Source organism: Triturus cristatus, chromosome 1_1, assembly GCF_964204655.1.
Source record: "Triturus cristatus chromosome 1_1, aTriCri1.1, whole genome shotgun sequence".
In the NCBI taxonomy this organism is placed as follows: Eukaryota; Metazoa; Chordata; class Amphibia; order Caudata; family Salamandridae; genus Triturus; species Triturus cristatus.
The window spans coordinates 1,049,209,944-1,049,237,138 of NC_140579.1; the positions used below are offsets into that span (position 1 = coordinate 1,049,209,944).

The 27,195-nt window shown below is 45.0% G+C and overlaps 1 long non-coding RNA gene across 1 annotated transcript in view; it reads right to left on the bottom strand.

The window, feature by feature from the left end:
- Positions 1–1,004: 1,004 nt before the first annotated feature.
- Positions 1,005–27,195, bottom strand: part of LOC146871503 (uncharacterized) — a 67,903-nt gene continuing 41,712 nt past the window's right edge. The window contains exon 3 of the long non-coding RNA XR_014981006.1: positions 1,005–6,197. This is a non-coding gene — a long non-coding RNA (uncharacterized LOC146871503). The remainder of the gene's footprint in view (positions 6,198–27,195) is intronic.

Genomic DNA, 27,195 nt, shown 5'->3' on the forward strand with positions numbered 1-27,195 from the left:
ATAGCTACAACTGAGAGAGATACAGAGGCCATCAATTACCAAGCCTTGCTTCGACAGGTCCGTACAGACCTCACTCAATTTGAAACATTACCATCTCTCATGGCTTGGGAGGGTGGTGGCGCAGAAGATGACCATGCTTCCAAGGGTTCTATTTCTGTTCCAGGCCCTTCCTTTGGCAACCCCTTTAAGCATGCTTCAATCTTGCAGGGGGAAATCAACTGCTTTGTTTGGGATGGACAGAGACCACAAATGTACCACACGCAGATTCAAATCCCAGGGCGCAGGAAGGTCACATGACGCCTAGACACACTATGTCAGAGTGGGTACAGAGGAGAGACACACAGGGGAATGGTTAGGGAATGTTTTAGTTGTTTTTGTAGCTCTCTCTGCCGTACAGCATCACAAGCGTGGAGCTGGCTGCGTACGGTATTTTTGTATTATGTTGCATTAAATTAACGAAATACAATAAAATAGATTTGAAGCATAATGTCCGCCATCAAACTTTTGGATGTTTTTTTTCTATTTTAGTGGCCAATGAGTGGAATTCCTTGGCATTACATCTTGGGTAGATTGCGGATCTCTGTAAATGTAGTAAGGAGCAGAATTCATAGTTGCTTGGATTTCATTTACAGCTGGTTTTATGGTTTTGTCTTGGCTGTAATTTGTCTTAGAGGCACCAAGTTTCTTAGCACCATGATATTGAATTGGGATGAAGGAGAAGGATAGTTAATAAGGTAGTTAGGTGGCCATTGAATTATTTGAGTCTCTCATAGACTTAGTCTAAGGCTATTAATAAAACCTGCTCATGAGAAGATTCTAAAGTTAATAACTTCATGTTAAAAATCATATCATTACACAAAACAAAAAGATTAAAAATATTAGATGAATGAAGATGAATCAAAAGAATTCTCATAAGTATAAGTACTTGAATAACCTGCAAACTAGACTGACATACAGTTTGTCTCTAAAGAAAGCCTAAAATATCACAAATAACTGTCTCTGTGTCAAAATAATGTATTTTATACTGTTTCTGCGACAGAAGGTACACGCATTGTCATGGCATGACTTTACATAAAAGGGTTGGATTAAAAAAGTTTCATTCATTACAGCCAATCAATCTATTAGTTGGTATAACATTCCTAGAAACTCCGATTTCCTAAAACATCTGGTTGGTTAAAGCTGTACAAATGTAATTGAGATTAAATCTTACATCAAGAAACACTGGGATACTATAGTTTGTTCAAGTACAGAGGAGCCTGGCAAAGTAACCTTGAACCCGTAACACAAACACATCCTTCCCTCTGGAGACAACAAATTATTATACATTTGTATTAGGAAAGATCATGGCTGACGCTGGATTTTCGTTGATTATTTGAATAGGAGAAAGACGCTTGCACATGGAATGCTTGTCTACCTAACATAAACATGAACTTTTCTGCAGCTTATCATGATTGGTTGTCATTGTGACCTGGTGCGTTCTAGTTATGCTAAGTGAAGCAGGTCTAAATTAATCATTATTTTCTAGCAAATTCAAACTAAATTACAACCATATCGCTTTACAAAACACTTCAATGAAACTAAATTAGAAGAGTGAAGCTATTGTTGGGTGTTGCATTGAGGGTGGAACTGACAAATGTGAAAGGGTGAGGAGGAGCAGGGTGCATAGAGAATGTTGTATATATTCATATTTGAATTCCAACAGTAAATTGATGCTGCCTGGTTGTTTTTGTTTGAATGCGTTCAGCCTGTCCTTCCTGCCGGAACAAACACTGTTCCACTGAGAAGAAAAATCTTGACTTCTTTACAGCTGTGATGAGCTCCCAATGTTCCAGGTTCCTTGGTGCAGTCACATCACCAGAAAACTGTGTTGAAAAACGTTACGCGAATGGTGCATCATGAATCTATAAAGCGTGTAAACCTTTGATCCTGTTGAGAAAGCTTTGGTGACATTTCTTGTGTTGTGCCCTACTATGCTGTTAGTAAGCGTCACCACCATGCTCCCAACAGTCACAGCATATTATGTTGTTCATCACCTGTGCCGTTTTTGTTGTGGTGCACAGAAAACCGCTATTTAGCTGTGTTTTTCATTGAGTATGTCATCACGCTGTACAACTTAATGCCATATTAGACTCAGGTGGAATTTTTTCTCAAATATGAAGAAAGTCTTCCACTGACTGTGGCCCACAATCACATGGTGTCAAGGGATTATTGAAATGAATAGAGGAATATTCCACAAAAGTAAGTTATTGCACTAGCATATGCTGTATTGTTCATTTTAAGACTGCATAGGCATGTGTCAAGCAAACACTGAGAGAAATAAAGGAATCTTGCACTAAAGTAGTGTCTCACGCTCCCATATGCTGTACTGTTTATACCAAGATTAGGTAGAGATAGGCCATATTCATTGTGCAGACTAGCGTTATATAACGCACCAACTCAAAATGGAAGGTTATCTCTTCCAGCACAATTTTCAGCAGTTCCTGATCCTCTCCAACTTGACCGGCTGAAGTAAAATAAAGGTTTAAAAATGTACCTGGAGGCAAAGAGGCTGACATATTTACAACAAAAAAGAAGGTCTCACTTGTAAATTGTTGATTGCTAAGTCCTGAAGGGCAGAATGCCCTCAAGCATTTGCTGAGGGTGGATGTGACTGTACGACATGGTGATTGGGACACAGGTGTGGAAGAATTTGCAACTATAATAAAAATGTTGGATAAGTGAGTGTGTCTCAAAGGGAATGTTGTCTTACTAAATTCTTGGAGAGGGTGCAATTGCCTGGTAAGCTATTGGAAGATTTTGTAGCCATTCTTAAAATCATAACAGCTACTTGTAATTATGGAAAAATTATGGAAGAAATGATTTAAGACCAACTAACTTAGAAAACAAACATAAAGTGCACAAACACCTCTTAACTGCTGAGGATCTGACAGTAGAACAAGCTGTAGAAATTGCCCCGGGCATTGAAAATGCTGCAATATATATAAATATATGTCTCCTTAACTCCAGTAACATTTACTGAAGACATTGTAGCATTTGTTAGTGTAAATAGTTAAAAGCTGAACCCACTAACAGAATAGCGGAATAGCAAACATCCTGTATGCTATTGGTGTGGGAGCAAAGGTCATATGGGCATCCCAGAGAATTTCTCTAGATGGTCCATAACTTGTTTTAAATGCAACAAGGAAGGACAATTTAATTGAGTGCATACATCGTTGGAGCATTAAGAATTTGGTAGTATAAGAGGAATGTAAGAATGCCGGTTTGAGTGGGGTAGAATGTGATGATGAGGAAGAATGGCATGTCCTATCTATCAACGTGAAAAAGTAGAATCCACAATTTTACAATGTAAAGATTAAAAATGTAGAAGTTCATCTGATGCTGGAGTGGTTTCTGGGTCTCACAATACCTTAATTGGTGAAGAGGAATTGGTAAAATCTAATAAGCGGATGTTTGCAAATCGTAACAAGCTAACAAGATGATTGAAGTGAAGGGTGAACTGTGGTGAAAGCTGTCCTTTAGGCGTACCTTTACGTTGGAGAAAATATATATATATATATATATATGTATAAATATATATATATATATATAGAGAGAGAGAGAGAGGTAGCTAGATAGATAGATAGATAGATAGATAGATAGATAGATAGATAGATAACACATGCACAGGTCAGTTCGCTTCTATTGTGCTGGAGGGGGCAGAAGGATTTGAGCATAGTACTTGACCCCAGGCATCCTGACCAGATGATCTATTCAAATGACAACAGATATGTAACTGAAGACATTTGGGGATGTACATTTTCTAAAGAATGCTTTACTAAAGGATTTGGAGAAGTTAAAGGAAATGGACGAAATTGAGGACATCAAATATTTGTGGTTGGCTTCGATTGTTCTTGTGTGTAAGGCCAGTGGAGTCTGAGAATGAATGTAGATTTGTACGACCAGAATAAAAACATTTTGTAGACCGTCGCCCCCTAACCAACATTATGGAGATGTTGATGCTACTCAAGGGTGCAAAGGTGTTTACCGTATTGGACATGTCATCACCATATCACCAGATACAGCTTCATCAGCAGCTGCCTCACATAATATTGTTTGTGATTGCAGATGGTGCTTTCCGCTATACAAGATACCTTTTGCTTTAGCACCAGCATCTCTTCTTTTCCAAAGGGCTGGTCATATCTTGTTTTGTCATGTGGAGGGGGTGATGTATTTATCACTTTGATATTCTTGTGTTTGAAGCACGTAACAGTGAGTATGACAAACTGTTTGGGCGGACACTAACCATCCTAAAGGAGAATGGAGTGATATTAAAGAAGGAAAAGTATAAGATTCAAGTGAATGTTATGGGAATCTAGGTCAGTGAGTGCCTTTTTGGGAGCTGACCCCAAGGAGGTTTTGTTAAAAACAATCAGTGAAGTACCCAGCCCTGTGAATTAGAATCAATTGCGATCCTTTTTATGGGTGGCTGAATTTTCTGCACACTTCATATCGCACTTTTCAGAAATCACTGCGCTCATGAGATATTTGCTCAAGAAGAAAGAGACATTTCTATAGATTGATAAGCCTAAGAAAGCACTTGTTAAAAGGAAGGAAGGATTTATGACTGCCAAACCACTCAAACTGTTTGTTAACAATGACAAATGCACTGTTATGATGAGTACAAATGGGTGGGGATTGGGGCAGTTTTACTTCAGATTGAAGAAGGATGAATGGAGGTGGTTACTTTCATTTCAGCAAGAGGGGCTGTGGCTCAGTTCAGTCTTTGAGAAAGAGGTGCTGGTCTGTTTGTGAGGGATGGCTGCGGTTTTGAATGCCCTTCTTCAGAATTTTTACTATGGTGTTATGATTCGATTGAGCACGTAAACCATGTGCCAAACAAAGTATGTCTTTTTTGTACAATATGTACAATTATTTGCTGAAATAAAGCTAGTGAACGTTTCCTCATTTCGGGTGAACACCAGCCTTTTATGGCATTGTTAACAATTTCGGTGTTAACAATTTGGTAAGATAAAAGAAAATTTCATGCTCCTCGGTTAGAAAAGTGAGCTTTTTCTAAAGTGGTGGGAAAGTAATTAAGTAAACACCAGAGACAAATTTATTGGAGGCTACTCCTAGAGTCCAATGAGAAAGTGTGCCCTGAAATTGTTGCAGAAGGGCTTGGCAGACTGTTTTTTCACCATCACATCACGTGCATATTGTAGCACATAGTTCAGGTGAGCAGAACCTAGGGAGGGTTGCACATCTCATCCTATTCTCCACAAGACCTCTCTCGTTTGCACTTGCTCTGTACCTCATCTTTCTGGCTCTCCCTCCCCATCTCTTGTCCTCTTCTTAACATTGTATCTCCTCTCCCTTTTCTGACTCTCCTCTGCTGATCCCACTTTGTATCTAATTGTCTGCTATTTTCATTCAGTATCTACCCATGTGCTTGCCCACTCCATCTTTCCTTCTTGGATTGTACACTTCCCTCAGTACTTGCTTTCACTCCATCACATTGGCTTCTTCATATTCTTTTCTATATTGTACCTCTATTTTTCCTTATCTCTTCTGTATCTGCCATTTTATATATCTCCTATGTCTATCTTAATATTTGTGCCAGACTGGTGGCTTGGTGGAATAATGCGTCCACTGTAGGGGGTCTGTGTTTGACCTCATAGTCACAGGTTCAAATCTCGGAGCGTCCACTTAGCATTTTATCCTTCTGAGGTTGATACAATGAGTACCATTGAGTTGGGTAACAATAGATATCTGTTATTTAGCACCAACATACTCTTTTGAGTGAACTTGCATTTTACATATACACATGTTATGTCATGTCATCTGTACCCGGTCTCCAGCTTCTCCTCTCTTTTGTACCTTCCCAACTTGACTTCTTTACATTGACATATTTGCATGCTCTTGCAGTCGTATCCCCACTCCCTCTAACTGGTTGGTTAAAAGCCCATGCTAGACACTCTCCATTTTCTAACCCACTTTCCCTACACCCTCCCTAATCCTCATTTAGTACTACTCCTCCCACCCCACTCTCCCTTGTTCATCTTTCAGTGTAGGTCTTTGGCTCCTTGATGTCTCTGAGCTCCAGGACACGAAGCAGAACCAGGCAGTAGATGAGCATGAGGACCATCCAGATGAGGACATGGGAGTAACCTGATGTCCGGAAGCGGGACATGCACGGCTCCATAACAGTTTCTTCTGACCTACAGAAAAGGAGGAAATAATTAACATCTATAGTGGTCCAGTATCACCTAATAGACCTCAACATATGGAGCCCAACTGCTGGATACACTTCCAGAGCTCACCACCACCATTCTGCACTAGCATTAGCTCACCACCAGTACTTGCTACTCTTACACAGTTTCCCTGCCACCAGATGTGTTAGTGCAGACTGACCACCATCTGACAGACTGCCACAGACTCACTACTACATGATATTATTTTAGTGGTTCACCACTTCCTATTAAACTACCAAACTCACAACCACATGTATAGTACCAGAGGCTCACCAACAAATGATAGACTTGCACAGGGTCATCACCAGTTGATAAACTACCACAGACTCAGCACCATCTGATATACGATCACAGACACACCACTATAGAATAGAATTCTACAAGCTCACCACCACTCCCAGATGCACCTCCAGAGCTCACAACCACCACAATTCTATGTTACAGGCTCATCACCAACACTAGATGCAGATTACATCATCATAAAACATATATTCTATAAAACACATTAACATTTAGATTAATCATGAGTTAAGAAAATACTAAAATCAGAATCAGTAGAAAATATAGCTTAAATCATGAAGCTCCCTGAGCTTACAAGATCCCAAATGGTTTTAACAAGCAACATGATCAGTTATTATTATGGTATGTAATGCTTACAACGCAGGCACTACCACGATGAATGTTACAAAGCGAGATGGTACAACAAAGATAAGTACAATGAGGGGCCTTTTTCATTACTTTACAGCAAAATGTTTACAATACAGGTAGGTATTTTAACTTATTGTTTATTGGGAACATAATGGGAATTAAAGTGGTGTAAGCATGTTTTAGGGAATAGGGATGGGTAAGTGTAAGGGGTGGTATTCATTGGTATAATGGGACCTCTTGTCAAGAGCAGTTTTTAAACTTTTAGTCGCTTGGACCAAGACTTTTGCCAAATGAGCTAACAGCTGAATATGGGCACTATTCAAGATCAACCGCAGTACCACAGCTCCACACCCTTTGTTGGGAGAGATTAGTGTGCATCCAAAATATGGGTTGGTCCACGAATTTGATATTCTTTATACCTCACGCAATAATTTACACTTTTCCCTGTTGCCATCAGGGGTCCACCACACATTCCTGAACTCATGGATGGAAAATGGCAGGAACCTAACCTGGATCATTTTTTTCTATTTTGGTTAGTGGAAACACGAGGTACAATTGTGGGACTGCTCTCAATTTATTATATAAGGTGTATTTGGAGAATTACTTGGTGTTAAATTCTGTACTGAGTTTTAATTTGCTCCATACACAAAGGTTTAAACAGTCTGTATATTCTCCATATTAAAGGCAGCTGTAAATAATGATTTTTCTAAGTATGCAGGCCAGATGGTAATGTGATCTGACTGAGTCCTGCTTATTTCCTCTCATATTGCATTCTTCAAACAGCCCTGCTCTCACCACTAATACTACTTAAACGTCTACCTGATAGGCTGATACAGATTTACCACCAGATTCCAGATGCTCATTGGTTCTTCACTTCCTGTTATAGTAACACAGGCTCAACACTGACAGATGGTGTTGGCTGTTACTGACTCACCACCAAGCTATAGCTTTTACATGTTCATCACCACCAAAATAACACTTTTACAGACTCACCACCACTACTAACACCAACCTAACACATTTACAGATTAAACATCACCACCCCCAGAATAACACTGTTACAGATGCACCACCAACACAACGTTAACACATTAACAGATTCACCATCACAACCAAGCAAATGCTTTTACAAATTCACCCCCACCAACATAACACTGTTACATATTCACCACCAACACCAAGAATACAATTACACAGATTCGCCACCAACTCAAAGTTAACACATTTACAAATGTATGACCACCACCACCATAACGCGGTTACAGATTTACCACTAACACCCTGTTAACGCATTTACAGATTCACGACCACCACTGCCATAACACTGTTACAGATTTACCATTAATACCATGCTAATGCATTTACAGGATCATGACCACCACCGCCATAACACTGTTACAGATTTACCACCAACACCATGCTAACGCATTTACAGAATCACGACCACCACCTCCATAACACTGTTACAGATTTACCACTAACATCATGCTAACGCATTTACAGATTCACGACCACCACAGCCATAACACTGTTACAGATTTACCACTAACGCCATGCTAACGCATTTACAGATTCACGACCACCATCACTATAACACTGTTACAGATTTACCACTAACACAGGCTACAGTAGCGGCTCGTATAGGGCGTGCTGCGGGGCGGGGGGTAGCAAACACGGACATAGGACGGAGCGGAGGTAAGTAAGTAATTATTACGTTCCTCCGTTCAGTCGTATGTCCGTGTTTGCTACCCCCCACCCTGCAGCACGCCCTATACGAGCCGCTACTGTGCTAAAGAATTTACAGATTCACGACCACCAGCACCATAACACTGTTACAGATTTACCACTAACATCATGCTAATGCATTTGCAGATTCACCACCACCAAGTTAATGCTTTTACATATTCACCAACACTAACATAGCACTGTTATATATTCACCCCGAAAACTAACACATTGACATTTTCACCTGAGTATCCTCAAGGTAACACCTTTAAGGATTTATAAACACCACCACAAAGCTAACACTTAACAGAGATTATATGCTGTTAAAATGCTTCCACAGACTGCCACCTTTAACTTCTCTTTTTATTCACAAAGATTGATAATATCTTGTACACGTTTCTTCATTGTTGAAGGAAAATGAGGAACAAATAGTTACTGAAGAGAACTGTGCGATTTAAAAATTGGGGAATGGCTTCTTAAAAAACGTTTTAACAGCCTCTATTCACTCAGTAGCCCCATAATTCATTAACATATCTCATATGTTAAATTTGCAGAGTACAATGTATTATGCTCAAATGCCAGCGGTCATTACCCAAACAGCTGTTTTTCACAGAGTTGTACAGTTTGAATAACTACATGATTCCCTCTTGGTGTCCTCCTCGTCGAAGTCCTGACTAAATGAGGTGTCCCCGCCTGCCCAGCAGATTTCACATGGTCAATGTTCATTATTTAAAATATATAATATACGCCACATTAATCTTTCTTCCATCTCTGCACTCAGCCAAGATATCCAGCATAAGAGGTTCCCCTCAAGTTGAGGGCCGCAACTCCTCCTTCTGTTTTATTTCCTATTCGATCGACTGAGTCACATTTGAGTGGTAAGGCTATACCATTGACGTTATAATTTGGCTTTAGAAAAAAAAAGACATGTTTCATAAAAGCTAATCTCAAATCTTATCGCTTCACTGAGCGGGTGGTTATTGCTGCTCCGGCTGCGAATGTGCTCCCCGCCCATGTGCTGAGCTGGGACAAGGAGATAGACATTGCATTGGTGGCAGAGATATTCAGGCGCTACTCTGGTAGTGTCATGTACCTTCACCAAAGTGGCGCAGGCGCACAACAGGCAGGGAAAGCAGCAATGATTTGTTCAGCAATCAAGTCTCGTGAGATGAGACTCGGTTGCACAGAAACTCTATATACCAGGAAATGAAGCTCTGCTTAGCATTTTACATTCTATGTCAGGACCGGAGGCGAGGATTATGCATTTACTTTTTTCACTCTTTATTAGAAGCACGTTCAAAGATAAAGTAAAAACACATATCACTACAACTCCCATGAACACTAGGAGCAACCATGGCAACCAACAGTCCAATCACATAGCAGTCTGTTAGTCCATATAATATTGCCAGTGTCGTAGTCCTTCCTCTTTCTTCACTGCTACCTCGTCAGTTAAGTCCCTCCACTCCTTCCTGACTAAGGGGGTTAGACTTAGGGCTTATCTGGCGTTTGCTATTATTTTGTGTTGACTGTCTTTGCTTAACTGGACAGCGCTCCCTTCACAGCGGATTTCCCGCTTCACTTTCATGCAGTAGGCTCGTTGGCCCGAGCGCGTCAATCGTTGCTCCTACGTGGGTGCACTAGGTGGCACTCTTTTGCGCCCCTAACACGCTTTGGACTCACCACAGAGCAGCTTGCTGCACTCCGGTGGTCACGTTGCGCTTGAGGAAATTGAGCGGCTGCCTGCTCGTGCCTTTCTTCCCCCCAACCCTCGCCTGACACGGCGCTGTGATCAGTTCTACATGCTTTGCCCATTGATTTTCTTTGCTTCCCTCGTTCCTCAAGGGATTTCCCTGCAACTGTTACTTGCCTTGTCAGGAACGTTTATAGTACTGGCAAGGGGTCTGCCCCCATTATTATTATTATAAGGGCGTATATTTTAGTGCTCAGACCCTCCACATAAGATGCAATCCCAGCAGGACCATGATTATGCACCCTGGCTTTCGTCTGAGGATGACCCCCCCCAAAATCACATTCCTGCAAGGGTGGACAAGATCCTTTCAAGGGCCATTTCCCAGGAACTGGCCACCCTGCAGGAAAGTGTTGATAAGTTGTCTGCCCAGGTCTTCATGGGCACGTGGATACTGGGAGACAGAGGGCCAGGTCCTAGTGGGGTGACCCTGGTTCACCCACGTGAGGCTAAGAAGTGTGACGCGGGCACCTTGAAGGCTTTAGCTGGCTGGCTGAAGTCTTTCACAAGAGTGCGCGAACGCTCAAAGAGGCACCATACCGGGAGGAAGACATACCCGGGGTTACCAGAGACGAGGTCGCCACAGATTTTGACCCCTAAAAGGGGTTCCTTGACATGGAGGAGGGTGATTTTGAGGAAGAAGAGGGTTCCTTCAACGAGACACAGGATTCGGGCAGGTTTTGGCACCCACAGGCTACCAACTTCAACCCTTGTGATGGGGACGGTGCCCCTCCCGACATGTTTGACCCCGAAGGTATTTTTAGACTGCGCTCTGCGGAGTGGGTCCCTGACAGGAAGGTGGCTGAGTATGTGGGCAACAAGATTAGGCAGCCACTGAGCAAGGAGGTGAGAGCCCGTCTCAGGTCAGATTGCCCTCGATCATCACTGGGCGACAAGGTCACAGCTACCCCTGAGATAGACCCCAGGCTGTGCACCTTCTTCAGTAAATATATGATGGACCCCAAGAAGGGGATCAAAAGGTCCTGGAGACCCTGCCAGGACAAGCTCCTGGACGTGGTGGGACCATTAGCAAAAATGATAGAGCTCGCAGAGTGGTCAAAGGAGTCAGGTCAGTCACTTCCCACAGACGACATGGCAGGGTGGGCGCAGAGAGCGGTATGCCTCCTGCCTGGGCAATGTCAACTGCGCCCTCTCCGCAGAACGTCATTGCTCTCTCCTTCTGAAGATAGACCCTAAGTTGGGGGAACTCTCATCCTCAGAGGCAGGTTTAGTAGCCCAGAGCTCCCTCTGCGATGACCCCTTTGTCAAGGAGCTCGGGAAGTTTGTGTTGACGTTCTAAGCTCTTGACAAAGCCCAGGCGGCGATGAATAAGATCTTCCCTGGGAAGCTTTTTGGTGGGGCCGGAAGAGGCAGGGGTCACTCCTCCGGCCGCCAATCTTACCAAGGCCCTAACAGAGCCCAGGCAAGACAAAACAATGGCTGGCAGGACAGCTGGCAAGGAACCTCCTACCCCTCCCATGGAGGAAAAGGCAAGAACAACCATGGCCGTGGAGGGGCCCACAACAACTCCATTGGATACAGTGGTAAGCACCAATCTGTTAACAACTCTTCGTTTGGGAGGGAGAATAAGCTAATTTTCTCACAAGTGGGCAGAGATCACCTCAGACCCTTGGATTCTGGAGATGGTAAAGGGGTACCACATAGAGTTCTACGGAACTCCAGTACAAAACAGTCAAACCCCATCCACTGGTTTTTTCCTCTCAGGACGAATCCCTTATAGATCTGGAGGTCCGGGACTTCTGACCAAAGGGGCAATGTGCCACTAAGTGCTGCACCCCAGAGGATTCCTAAGCAACCTGTTTTTAGTGGAAAAGAAGGACAAGGGTTTTCACCCGTCACCAACCTCAGGTCCTTCAACAAGTGGCTGGTGTACCGCCACTACAAGATGGAGGAGATACACCTCCTCAGGGATCTTTTGCTAAAGGACGACTGGTTGGCATGTCTTGACCTCAAAGACTCCTACCTGTCTGTCCCCATCTTTCCCCCCCACTGCAGGTTCCTCCAATTAGAGTGTAGGGAGCAGGTCTTCGAATTCCGTACCCTCCCGTTTGGCTTGTCATCAGCACCATGGTGTTTTACCAAACTCCTCAAGCCAGTGGTGAAACACCTACGGACCCTGGGCATCAGGCTGCTTATTTACTTGGACGACATCCTGTTGATGGATCAGTCCCGAGTCCGACTGATAACTCACCTAAATATCACCATAACTCTGCACTAGAGTTTAGGGTTCACCATCAACCAACAAAAGTCGGACTTGGTCCCGCAGCAGAGCATGCTATTCTTAGGCTTTCGGATCTATTCTAGGGCGGCGACCCTGAATCTACCGGAACAGAAGATTGGCAAGATCAAGAAGAAACTGAGGAAGGTTCTCAGACGGGATAGAATCTTTTTATGTCAGCTGGCCAGGATTGTTGGTTTGTTATCATCCTTGATACAGGCCATCTTCCAGGGACCGCTGCACTACAGAGCCCTGCAGAGACTAAAGGCATCCGATCTCCAGAGGGGACTCACTTACTCCGACCTAGTGTCTCTGACTCAGAAAGCCAGGACGGAGCTCCAGTGGTGGATCGACCACATGGAAGCATGGAACGGACGGGCAATCTTTGGATCTCAAATAGATCTGGTAATAGAATCAAATGCCAGTTGCCTGTGTTGGGGGCGCCATATGCGGATTGACCTCCATGGAAGGCAGATGGATGGAGTAGGAGCTTGCTCTCCATATCAACTGCTTAGAACTGCTGGGGGGCTCTTTTGTATTCGCTCGTTCACAAGGGACAGAGTTTTGCGCTGGGTGCTCCTACAGATGGACAACACGACAGCGGTGCAGTACATCAACCATCTGGGTGGCACAAGATCCAGAGCCCTAGCAGAGCTGGCCAAGGACTTCGGGCACTACTGCCTCCACCGTCAGATCTCCGTGATGGCCGAATTTCTCCCCGGGACACAGGATTCCATAGCGAACTGGAACTCCAGGCACTTCAGAGATGCCAGCGACTGGAGACTAGAACCAAATGTTTTCCGGGCACTGACGACACTTTAGGGTCCATGCCAGGTGGACCGGTTTACTTCCAGATGGAACGCTCATCTGCCCCGATACTCCAGCTGGAGACCAGACCCGGGGGCGGAAGTGGTAGATGCCTTCCTTCAGGACTGGTTGACGGACCTAGCCTACGCCTTACCTCCCTTCCTCTTCATCCAGCGGGTGGCAGCGCAAGCCCGACGCCAGAGGGCCTCGCTAATCCTGGTCACTCCGATCTGGCGATCGCAGGCATGGTTCCCCTCTCTCCTGGAGCTGGCTTGAGCTGCCCCGGTACGACTTCCATCGTATGAAGAAATCCTGGTGGACCCTCTGGGGCAACATCACCCTTTGGTTCTCCAGGGCCATCTCCATCTAATGACGTGAAGGATTTCAGGCGACGCTGTCAGAACGTCAGACTTTTGCAGGGAGCTGAGTTCATTATCGATTAGGCTTAGGCCCCAGGGACCATCAAGAGGTATAGATCAGTTCGGAGGAGATGGGTACATTGGTGTTTGGAAAGGCACCTGGATCCCGTGGGCACCAGTGTTACTTATATATTGAACTTCTTGGCAGAACTTTTTCAGGAAGGATTGGCTTACTGTACCATCAACTAACTCAGATCGGCTATTTCAGCGGGTCATACACCGGTGAATAATGTTCAGGTGGGGGAGCACCCCTGGGTGAGTAAACTCCTCAAGGGTATCAGGATTTCTCGTCCTCCCAAACCTAGCTACGCTGGCCTTTGGGACATCAATCTGGTCCTTCACCTGTTGTCATCTTGGCAAGACAATCAATACCTGTCCAGGAAGGAAATATCGGCAAAGCTAGCAATGTTGTTCTGCCTGATCTCGTGCAAGAGATCTTCAGATGTGAGGGCCTTAGACTTATCTGCTACAGTGTTTACCCCGGAGGGGGTCACATTCAACATCTCAAGGAGGACAAAGACGAGTACCAGGTCGGTATCCTATCCAGCTTTTCCTGAATCTTGTAAGTTGTGTGTGGTCAGATGCATAAAGGCCTACAAAGACATGGCATTGGAGGCATGGCCTCCAGGGGAATGGCAACTGCTTATTGCCATTAAAAAACCCTTCAAGGCTGTGTCATCCCCAACCATTGCCAGATGGTTGAGATGGATAATGGCAGAGGCTGGCGTCGATATTAGTGAGTTTGGGGCACACTACACTAGAGGGGCTATGGATTCCAAAGCTGTCTAGGTTGGGGGCAGATTGGAGGATATTACGAATGCAGTGGATTAGTCATCTGATTCCACTTTCAAAAAGTTTTATTTTAAACGAATCCATGATGCAGCAGCTTTGGTGGTAAGTAAGCTTTAAAAATGCATAATCCTCGCCTCCGGTCCTGACATAGAATGAAAAAGTTCAGAGTTAACATAAAGGAAAGTTTCAATTTTATTAAGGACGCAGAGCCGAGGATTATCCCCCGGCACACTCTATCTATGCCTCCTTCCCTAGGAGAGCTTACGCAGTTACAGTCATGGATTCTACAGATAAGAGGACGAGATCCTGTGATTGCCAGGAAAGTAATGATTTTTTTGTTTCTACTGTAGTTTATTGTTATGCTTGTGTTGGATGTATTGACATTGATGGTAACGGCTCCCAGTTCCTATATGATACATTCATATCTAATGTGAGATTAGAATATTCCTTGGATTCAGTTGATATTTATTCCATGTCTAATGATATTCTATTGATGTGCAATTCTTTGCCCTGAATATTGGATAAAATATTCAGAATGGTTTAAAGGAGAGTCTTTAACATTTTATCCATAACTTCTTAGGTTCAGAGTCTAAAACGGAATAAGGTCCAACGGGCTTAACCTCCTCCAGTGAAGAAGAGGAAGGGCTACGACACTGGCAATATTAAATGGACTTTCGGACTGCCATGTGATTGGACTGTTGGTGGCCATGGTTACTCTTAGTGTTCATGGGAGATGTAGTTCAGTGATATGTTTTTTTACAGAGTGAAGAAAGTAAATGCATAATCCTTGCCTCCGCGCCCCTAATAGAATTGACTTTCCTTTATGTTAACTAGGAAATTTTTCAGTCTCCTTAATAATATGAAAACAAGGAAAGCAGCTTCCAAATGGCACAATGTGCAGTCCTCTACACAAGAGGAAGAGGAGAACGTTTTGCAAATTTCAAGAGGGGTCTGTCAATCAATAATAAAAGAAGCAGTGGCTAATGCTCTTGCAGAGCTCTAAGCTCAAAGAACGAGGGCAGAAGATGTTGAGAATCAGGAATCTGACCTGACTAGACATTTTACAGCACATCAGAGAGGTGCTTGGATTTGAGGAGAAACCTAGAGATGAAGAGGGGTTTTATGTGCAAAACAGTGATACAAATGTTGATGGTGTTCCCATTTATGATGTGATGAACACATTAATTCCAAATAAATGGAAAGCAGTAGATAAGGCAACAATACCAAGATTTATGAACACAAGGTACTCAATGGAGGATTTTGTGGAAAGTTTCTGCAATCACCTAAGGTGATCATGATTCTGACTTTGATGGCTTCCTCTTCTTCATTAGGATCACAGAACTCAATGCTGCCTGATGTTGTGGAAAAGAAGTTTGAGACATCTTAAAATGATCTTATGTAGTCTCATATTATGCCAAGGGCCAATTCTTATGTAGCTTATGCTACACAAGTCTTTCTTTAGGATTTTCAAACACTTTATCACTGCCTACAAGTGAATGACGACCCAACAGCAATCCTCGCAAATATGAAGTTACTGGCCCAATTTCTATCAGATGTCACATTTCACAGCCTTTGAGCATCCACGTCAGCAGCAGGAGCTTTGGTAGCTGCACATCGAACATTGTGGGTGAAATCTCGAAAGCTGTAAGAGGTCTCTAATATATATGTTGCTATTTCAGAGGAAGAAATTATTTGGTCCAGAACTGGATAAAATGGTCCAGTAAGCTGATGAAGAGAAGAAAATCCAGAAGCCGTTCAAACTCTTTACTAACAAGAAGTCCTTCATTTCTAAACGTTCTGTCTTCACCAATCAGGGCAATCAAACCCTTTAAAGGATGGGCCCATGGATGGGACGCTGCATTCTTGATCAAACCCAACCTATCACCCCACATAATCAATACCAACAACAGAAATAACTACGTGAAGCTGGGTGGAAGGATGAGACATTTGTTTCAACAATGGAGTCACTTGTTAACAGACTCATGGGTAATTTCTATAATAGAACATGGTTATTGGATAAGATTAAAGATCCCTCCTACAGTAACATACTACAAACATACTTCATTGCCAAGACTGATTGTCAAAAGTCAATTACAACACTTGGCGGTTCAAGCCCTGCTCGACAAAAGAGCAAGAATCCCTCTCCTCCAGGATCAAAAAGGCAGCGTTTTTTATTGAATACTTTTTTTGTCTACAACGTCGGACAGAGTTTAACTTACAGTTCTAGATCTAAAAGCATTGAACAAATTTGTTCGGGGAGAACCATTCAGGATGATTTCCTTGTAATCCATCATTCCTCTAATATCAAGAGGTGATCATTTGTTAACATTGGACATAATGACACATACTTTCATGTCCCCATTCGTTCTGAGAGTCAGATTTTTCTGCCTTTCGCAGTGGGGGGAAGAACACTTTCAGTTTCAAGCTCTCCCCTTTGAATTTGCAACGTCACTTCGAATATTCACATAGGCATAGGCTGCAGTTGTTCCATGTTTGTAGTTAGAAGGCGTTCCAGTGTTTACTTACCTTGATTAGTTACTGCCTTTTTCTAAGCCCCTAGAGAATGTGGCGATAGTAACCTAAGTGATTCACTTGAGCTTACTGTTGAATCTCAAGAATCCACAGTTGGTTCCTTCTCCAAACAAGAAGTACATTAGATCCTGATTCAGCACTCTGGAGGGTGCAGCTTTTCTTCCACTTGACTGAGTAATGATGATCTGGTCCAGCGTACTGACTGTGTTGGGACAGACCGAGGCCACGGCCAGATCGTGGTCGAGGATAGATATTGGCAGCTACAACAGCAGTTGTGCCTTGGGCACGGTTCCACCTCAAGCCAGTTGTCAACCATATTCTGAGTCACTGGGACCCAAGCTCTGCAGATTACAAGCAGATGATTCCCATTAGAGATCATGTAACTCAGGATCTCTCAGTGGTAAGTGAGGATAACTTGCTGAGAGAGATTCCTTTTCAATATCTATCTCTAATTCTGTTAGCTACAGATACCAGTGTTTAGGGTGTGAGGGGCAGTCCTCGAGGACCAAGAGAAGAAAGCTCATTGGAGCGGTCCTAGTCTTGAACAGAAGAGGGTTGTCTGCAGTAAAAAGAGACTTGCTAGCATTTTAGACTTTCTTAGAAGGAAGGGAGGAATGTGGTTGTCAGGACTGATAAAGTGGTGAGGTGCCACTTGAATTGGCAAAGGGAAATAAAGAGTGAGTCCCTGAACTTGGTAGCATTCCAGATTTGTGTGTGGGCAGAGTCGCATTTGATGATGTTGAGAGCAGTGTACATCCAGGGCAAATTCAATTTTCAACTAGTCAGTCACAATCTGCCATCTTCAATGATGTATCATATCTCCGTGCAATGCTATGTCAGTACCATGGCCCCAGAGGTTTCTGTATGCCTTCCCACAGATTACCCTACTCCCGTAGGTGCTGCAGAAGAATGGAGAGGGTAACAATGATATTGAAAGCTCTTTATTTGCCATGACACCCCTGATTCTCTCTCCTCCTGACCCTGTCTGTTTAGTCCACCTCCTTCATAGTTCTTGAACCTGCCACTTCACTTCTATCAGCGCCATGGTTGTTGGGAGGCTAGGTCTAAAAGCTCTCGGCTGTTTCAAGCAGGGTGTTCTTGATATCCAAGCATCAAGAAAACAATCAACCCTCAGTTCCTATAAAAATCATTGAAACATTTTGCACAAATGGTGCCTGAGAACGTTTTTGATAACCTTTCCAAGGTTTCTTCCTTGGTAGTATGATTTTTTAAGAGCTTTTTCAACAAAGACACCCACAGTCCATAGTGCTCAACGGTCTACAACAAAAACCTTTTGAACCCCTAGTGGAAGCAGACCTTTCCTCGTCATCTGCGAAGGCAGGTTTTTAGTTGCCATTACATCTGCAAGAAGGTTGAGGGAGTTAAGTGCTTTACTGGCCACTTATGCATATTTACAATTCTTCCAGATCGGGTGACTTTGAAGCTAGATCCAAAATTTGTTCCAAAGATTCTTTCTTCATTTCATATGACTCAGGAGTAATCTTACCAGTTTTTCAAGAGGATCCAAAAAAGGAAATTCCATCTGCTCTAGATGTAAAAAAGAGATTTGCTCACCTATTTAGAGCGTATTAAGGCATTTAGAGTCTCAAATTCTCTTTTTGTTGTACATGGCTCAGTTACTTAAGGTCAAAAGGCATGTATGTCAAAATATGAATAGGTGGGTTTGTCAAGCAATCTCTCAGTTTTTTAGAACTGTAGGGGAGTGTCTTCCTGCTAACATCCAGGGTCACTCAACAAAGGCAGTATCAGCTTCCTGAGTGGAGGTGGGGGAGTATCTTTGCAAGAGATTTGCAGGGTGGCCACCTGATCCTCACATCAGACTTTTGTCAAACCCTATAGACTCAATGTCACTGATTTTATTAATCAAAATGTTGGTTCTGTTATTTCTTCTGCAAATTAAGAAATTGTTGCATGAAATAAAAAATTATTCAGTGCAAATGTAATAACTTGAGTAATCCTCAGATAGTCATGACTTGGATGAGGAGGACACCATGGGGGGTTAATGAACCAATTCCATACCTGTAATTTTCATTACCCCGATTAGGGGTCCTCCTTGTCATCCCTCCCTCCCTCGTGTTCTCATGCCTCCAATACTAAACTTGGTACATTCAGAAAGAGGTGTGGGAGGAGGGACCTTTTCTGCCAGATATTGGCTGCAGAGATAGAAGATATGTGGTGCATATTTATATATAAAACAAATTGAGCATTGGAAGTCTATTGGAGAGGCGGGAACACCTCATATAGTCAGGACTGGAAATGGAGTACCCCTAATTGGTGTAAAAAACGTTACGCGTGAGTAATTGGTTCAATGGCCAGTGTTAAAAGCGCTGCTGTCAATCCTCTATAACTCCAGATATACAGAACATAATGGTGTTGGAGGCAAATTAAAGGTCAGCCTTAAGACCCGCGACAGGACCAGACACCTCAGGCCAGTATCTGTGTAGCCGGGTAGACGCAGGGCAACCTGCCCTCTTATCTCCCACACAACTCATAGCTGTAGCCATTGTTAGAACATCAAGAGCACCGAGTGTCAGGCATAAAATATTCATTACTTTTTAATGCGTGTAACGTGTTTTATTTTGGGCTTAAATAATGTATATATTGCCTCTGGTATACTCCCACATGTCTTCTGTGCAAACTTTGAACGGGTTTCCGCCTCAGCATTTCATTATTTATGTGTCTATCCCCTTCCCAGTTGTAAACATCTTTCCCAAACCATTGCCATTCACGTAGGCCAAAGAGCTTCATTTACACATAACAACAACCTTTCCCCAGAACAGAATCTATAAAGCATATCTTTTTAGGTGTGCTTCCAGAGACAAGGCAAAGTTCTCAATTGGCACTTAAAAACACCATTCAGAACATTATTTCATTTTTAGATCGAAGGCTATCAAACAGCACAGCTGTCTGGTTTGCTTACGACACCTGGGGGACATTTGGAAAACTTCCATGGGAATGCATTCTGCCCATTGCTTACCGTTGGCTTTGTGGCCAGTAACTCACGTTTGCTTGCTTTCTATTTGTTGGCGTTATTTGTTTGAGGCTGTCCAGCTTGAGTATGTCCCTTCCCTTGCCCAAACCCTATTTATTGTATTCTTCCACCAGAACTGAATTTCTGTAAAAGGACCTTTAAAACTTGTTCTTGTCACATTTGCTGTGACAGAGGTCAAATGTCAGGCTGTGTGTTCCAGGGAGCTTGATGTCTACTTTTCTTTCTCTGACTTCAAAGTGAAAGGATATATGTCACAATCATGCTGCCTACTTAGAGTGTGCTGTACTAGTTATTTTATTTTTTAACGCAAAACAAAATTTAATGTTTTTAAATGAACTGTTTAGATATTTCAGAATATGGAAAGCAAAAACCAAGCACATTTTCTGCTAATTCTGAAGTGTGGTGGAAACAAATATTTTAATACAATAAAAACAAATCAATACACTAGGTGATATTTCCACACATTATTTTTGTGCACTTCATACTTATATCAGTAAAACTGTATGCCCGTGCAAACATAATGGTCATTTCAATTGAATATGTGTTGTCTGTAATGGCCACTTTACCTCACTCTTCTCTGCACCACTCCACATTATGTCACTCAACACTGCGTCAATGCACTCTGCACCACTCCACTCTAGACCACGTCACTCAACACCTCTCTACTCTACGCCTCTCTACTCTGTGCAAATACACTCTAACCCACACTACTCTACTACGCACCACTGCACTTTTCGTCAGTCCACTCTAAGGCACTCTAATTTACTCTGCACCACTGCACTCTACGACACTCTACTCTGTGCCACTGCCTTCTACACCACTTCACTCTGAAACAATCTACTCTATGCCACTGCGCTCTATATCATTCTGCCATTCCACTCAATTCACTCCACTCTACACCACTGCAATCTACCCTGAGTCACTGCACTCCACTGTACCCCACTACACCCTACTCTACTCTATTCTACGCCGCTGCACTCTCCACCAATGCACTCTATCTTTCCTCAAAACAATACACTCTACACCACTGCACTCTATGGCAATCTACTCTGCACCTCTTTTATGTTTGCCACTATACTCCAAAACACTGTAAGCCACTGCACTCTACTCTACACCATTTCACTCTATGTCACTTTATTTTCGTTTCAATACGTTTTTATTAGCATTTATAAGAAACTACAGTGCATTATTCAGCATAGCAATTGACAGGTGCCTAGATATAATGTTACGAGGTTCTGCAGTCCGTACCTCTTAGTCATACCTTGCAGGCTCTCCAGGCCGGGCGGACCCAGTGCAGGAGCAGTGCACAGCACAATAAATCACATTATTAGCGAAAGATTTTAACATCAGGTGCTTAGGTCTCTGGTGTGAGCATTGTAATGTTCCGATTGCCTAACGATGAAGTCTATAATGCTAGGGCGCAAGCCATAGGACATCGTTTTAAAGACTCGTTCAACATTAAATAGGCCCTACCTGTGTATTGGCACCTCTGTTGTAGCTGCTGACAATATTTCACTTAACAAAGAGGAAAGAAAGAGAGAAAGAAGAAAAAAAGGAAGAACAACCAGTAGGGGGGGATAGGGATGGGGAACAAACAGCAGGGGAAAGGGAAATGATGTGGCGAGGGAGGCACGGTGGCTCTCTAACACTCTGTCCGCGATATCTCGTATCTCTGAGATGCGCTGTTGAACCTACATCAGTTACTGTCTCTAAAGGTGCTTGGGGCGGTGCCAAGAATGGTAATGATGGTCAGATTGTCCAAAGGTATAAGGGTGTTTTAGGGAGCTGCGCAGGGCCATCAGTCAGTGTGGAACCAGAAACCCTCTGGGTCTGTAGGTTGAACCGCATCTCCAAAGAGGCGCAAGGCCCGCAGTCGCGGTGGCTGTAGTCTAGCATTCTCCAAACATCCCAAATGCCCCACCAGCGGCTTCCATAGCTTCGTGAATTTGGTGTCCCGAAACTGTAGACGCTCCGTCAGCAGCTCCATTGCCACCGTGTGCCACAGGCGAGTGAACCATACGTTCGTGGAAGGCGTTTCTGTGTTTATCCAATCTCGGCGGGTCATAGCGCGTAGGTTCACCGGCCTGAGGCCCAAAATGATTGTGAGCGGGTTTTCAGCCAGTGGGTAGCCTAGTACCTGTTTAATGTGGCTGAGGACTTCTTTCCAGTAGGTGGCCAAGAGAGGGCATGACCACCAAATGTGTATAAAATCGCCCAGTGCATGTGTGCAGCGCCAGCAGATGGGTGAAGTGTTGGAGAACATCTTCTGAAGCCTAGTGGGGGTATAGTACCACTGCGTCATTACTTAGTAGGCGGACTCCTGCTGAGGGATGCTATGGAATGTTTTCGGGATGTCGCACCAAAGACGTGCCCACTGAGCGGGGGTGATGTCAACCTCCGATAATGTTTGCCATTGCTGCTGGTATGGGTGGGGGTTAAGGCGTTGTGAGTGTTGAAGAATTTGATATAGGCGGGGGATTAATCCCTTGGAATTGTTGAATGTGCGTGTCAGTTTCTCAAACTGCGTGAAAGGTCTTATGGCTGCCTTTGATAGAGAGGATCCCTGTACCCTGTGTCTGAGTTGTATGTATTGGTATGGCTCCTTCTCTGTTAACCCAAACTCCTGCTTGCATTGGGCAAAGGTTTTGAGGCTTTCCCCCAAGAATAGTTCTCACGCCGTCCTACATCCCTTGTCTGTCCAGTTTAGGGTGGGCGACAGGCAGGTGGGAATTGTGGGTTGCGAGCAATGGGAGTGTGCGGGGACGGAAAGGATGTAAGGCCCCTACGGACTGCCAGTTTGTCCCAGGTCTCTAATACTGTTTTGGTAGGGACCGCCATGTATGCGCTGCAGTGACGCGCCTCGCGAGGGAGCCACGCGTGGTCCCAGATAGGGCGACATGTAACTGCCCTGTCCATGTGAAACCACACCTTCTCACTCTCCCAGAAACCCCACTCCAGTATAAAGCGAAGATGGGACGCCCAATAGTACTCCACCAGATTAGGGCAAGCGAGACAACCCTTATAGCGCGGGAGCATTAGGATTTTGCTAGAGAATCGTGGTTTCTTCCCTCCCCAGACGAAGGTTACTAGTTCACGCTGCAGGCCCTGGATCTGATGTTCTGGGATGGGCGTCGGTAGGGTCTGGAATAGGTAAAGTATCTTCGGAAGAATGGACATTTTAACTGTGTTGAGACGCCCCAACCAAGAGAGCCGCAAAGATTTCCACGCCCGTAAGTCAGTCAGAACTGAAGTTTTGTATTCCTGCCAATTGGCCTGAGACCAAGTAGCCAAGTCGGGTGTCAGGTTGAGCCCCAGATACTGAACCAAATTGGTCGCCCATTGGTAGGGAACAAGGGCTTGCAGGGTCTCGACCTCGGCGGGCAGAGTCGTGAGGTTGAGAGCCCATGATTTTGAATGATTAATTTTAAGCCCTGAGGCTTGTTCATACGACTGAAGCAGGGTGTGCACCGCTGGCAGCGAGTGGATTGGGTCGGACAAAGTAAGAAGCAAGTCATCAGCAAACAGGGCAATCTTATGCTCGATGCCCCCGAGGGTGAGGCCGTGTATTTCGGGTGACTGACGAACCATAATAGCGAGTGGCTCTATTACGAGGGCAAATAATAGTGGTGACAGGGATCATCCCGGTCTGGTACCCCTAAAGATAGAGATAGGTTGTGTGAGTTGCCCGTTAACTCTTACCCTGGCAAGTGGTGAAATATAAGGGGCCATGATACGCGCTATCATCCGGGGGCCCAGTCCTATTTTTTGCAAAACGGCACGGAGGAATCCCCAGTCCACCCGGTCAAACGCTTTTTCAGCATCCAGCTAGAGCAAGTACGCGGGAATCCTCCAGTGCCAAGCTTTCCCTACCAGGTGTGCCACTCGACGCACGCTGTCCGCTCCCTGGCGTTGTTGTATAAAACCCTCCTGGTCCGGTTCAATGAGGCCGGGTAGGTGTGCACTAAGGCGCTTGGCCAAGATTTTGGTATAAAGTTTGAGATCTGTATTTAATAAGGCAATGGGGCGGAAAGAAGAACAGAGCATGGGGTCCTTCCCAGTCTTCGGGATGAGAGATATTTCTACCATCGCCATATCCGTGGAGGGCCCAGTGGTGTCTGTAAAAGAATTAAAAAGGCGTAGCATGTATGATTGATAGAACGAGACTGGGAGTCTGTCGGGGCCCGGCGTTTTGCAGAGTGGGAGTTCCTTGAGAGCACTAGTTAATTCTTCTAACGTAATGGGTTCCTCTAAAAGTTTAGAGTGATACTCGTTCAGGGGATCCCAGTCACAAGCTTTTAGGGCGGCTAATATTCGACCCTGAGCAGATGTATCTCACGCGTAGAGGGATGTGTAGTAATGCTGAAACGCTTGGAGTTTAGCGGATTCCGTTGTGGCCCAGGACCGGTCTTCTAGCTTTAGTTTGGCAATGTGTGCGTGTGATCTCAGATGGCGTGCCAAGACGGTACCCACCTTATCTCCTCCATCGTAATAACGCTGCCGCAGCGCAAGAAGAGCGTGCTCAGCCTTGTTAGTTCTGTGTGCCCTAAGCGGTCCCCTGAGTATAGCTAGACGCCTCTTGTGCACCGCCAGTGGGCGCTCCTGATCCAGTCACTCGAGCATTTTGATTTTGCACGTAAGTTTGTTCTCAAAGAGGCGGGCCTCCCGCATCCGAGCAATGGTAATAGATGTAAGGGTGGCGTGGATCGTTGCTTTGAACGCGTCCCATAAAACCGGAAGCGGCAACTCCGGGAGGTCGTTAATTTCAAAATAGGATGAAATAGCGTCTTGTAGTTCCATCCTGTCCACTGGATCTCTAAGGATATGAGGGGGAACCGCCATCTAGTAGGCCTCTTGGGACGCGAGAAGTGGTCGTGAATGAGTAATTCTACATGAGCGTAGTCAGAGGTGGAGATATCAGACATGGCGGCTGAGAGTGTATCTTTAACCAGGGAGTGTGACACAAAGAGATAATTAATGCGTAGGAGCGGTGCGCGTGTGAAGAGTAAGAGTAATCGCGAGTTTCGGGAGAGTGATACCGCCAGACATCTATTAGACCCAGGGCAGTGAGGCATTTTTCGTTGCTGCCGACATGGCACCCACCCCATGATACGAGCCCCCGCTGCGATCTAGGCTCGCATCCCACACGAGGCTTAAGTCCCCTCCTACTATATCGGAGCTCACCTGTGCTATATGTTCTCGGAGAATCTCGCGCAAGTAAGTGTCTTGGCCCTGGTTAGGTGCGTAGATGTTGCAAAGGGTGAGTTTGCGTTGCCCCAATTTGACCACCACTTCAAGAAATCTGCCCTCAGTGTCACGTATCACCTTAGAGTCTCCCTGATGAATGCCCGCCCGGCAGAAGATAGCTACCCCCGCTGTCCTAGTGGGTGCCGAGGACCAAAATTGTAGAGGAAAGCGTGGATGTGACATGCGTATGACGTCAGCCCTCAGGAGATGTGTCTCTTGCAAAAAAACAATTGTGTAAAATTAGGTATCGCCATATTTGACGCCGCTTGTTGGGGGAGTTAAGACCCTTTACATTAAGGGATAATATCTTTAGGCAGGGTGCCGAAGTCATGATTCCCTATCGTCTAGCGCAAGCGCTATCTTGGGCAGGTGATCCGAGATGTACAATGTCCACTGGGAGCTCCTCTGCGTGTCAAGGGGGCTCCCCATTGGGTGGATGGGTGGGAAGGGGAAGGAGGGGGAAAGGGGTAAGGGCAAACATAACAATTCAAATAATTCAAGGGCCAACATGGCCAACAAGGCCTATTCCAGTTCAGGTAGTAGCCAGGCATAGAAGCACAGGCTGTCCCAGAGATGTCACTCTCCCAGAAATAGAAGTGGGAGTCGGTCATCGCGTTTTGGAATAAATCAAAACCTCCGAAGCGGAGCTCCGGGCCGCCGCCTCTTAATTATAGGCTGGGCCTCGATAGGCTGGATCTCCAGGGCAATGAAAGGAATGGCGTAGCGACTGCAAAGCGAGGGTCGGAAATCCACCCCGGAGTAGGAGATGTACGTTCGATGGGTTAAGGAGCGCAGGGTCAGATTATTGGTTGACAGATGTGTGCGAGCCCAGGGGCGATGGGCCTCCCTCGAGGGATCTAATGTGTTGGATTGTGTCCTGCTTTTCTTGTGATGAGCTGCTGTGCTCCTGGGAAGACGGGTGCCTGGCGTGACGCACCGTGGTCCACTGTGGTTTCAAAGGGACTCTGGCCTTTGGAGGTAGACGTGTGGGACTTGCCGGAGGAGTGTCAGGAATTTGAAGTAGCTGAGCCGCCTCCCTGTATGATCTTAGCACTCGGCGTCTTGACTCCCATTGAAATATGAGGGCAAAGGGGTGCCCCCATTGGTAGCGGATGTTGAGCTCCCAGAGCTTATCTGTGATGGGCCGGAAGTCTCTTCGGCGTTGAAGCGTCGCGGGGGCCAGGTCTTGAAATAGCTGGATAGGTGCGCCCTTGCACAGTATCTCCATCTTGTCTCTAGCCGCCTTTAGGATGGCTTCCTTTTCGGTAAAAAAGGGGACCCGAGTCAAGATGTCTGGCACGAGACCAGGCCTCCCCGGCGGCCCAGATATTCGGTGTGCGCGATCCAGGGCAGGCGGCGAGGCATCATCGTCGCCTCTAATGTCGTGGAGTAGTTCCGCCACAAAAGTAATTATGTCGTCACCTTCTGCCCCAATCGGAATCCCCCGCAGGCGTATGTTGCTCCGGCGCCCCCTATTTTCCAAATCCTCCTGTTTGATCTGCAGCTCAATGTGTTGTTCTTCCAGGGTGGGCAGTCGCTGCCACATGTGTTCCTGATCCTCTGTGCGGGCGTCGAGGGTCTTCTCTAGGTCGTCTACTCTGCCACCTAATTCCCCAACGTCTTTTCGGGGCTCTTTAACACATGCCTGGACCTCAGTGCGCAGTGATCCTATTTCCGATTTAAGTTCCTGCATGAAGAGAGTCATAAAGGATTGTGTAACCGGTTCCGAGGGGCCTCCGGCCGCCAGTGCCGCAGCGGGTGCCAGTCCCGCTCCTGGTTTGTTACACAGGGTCATAACC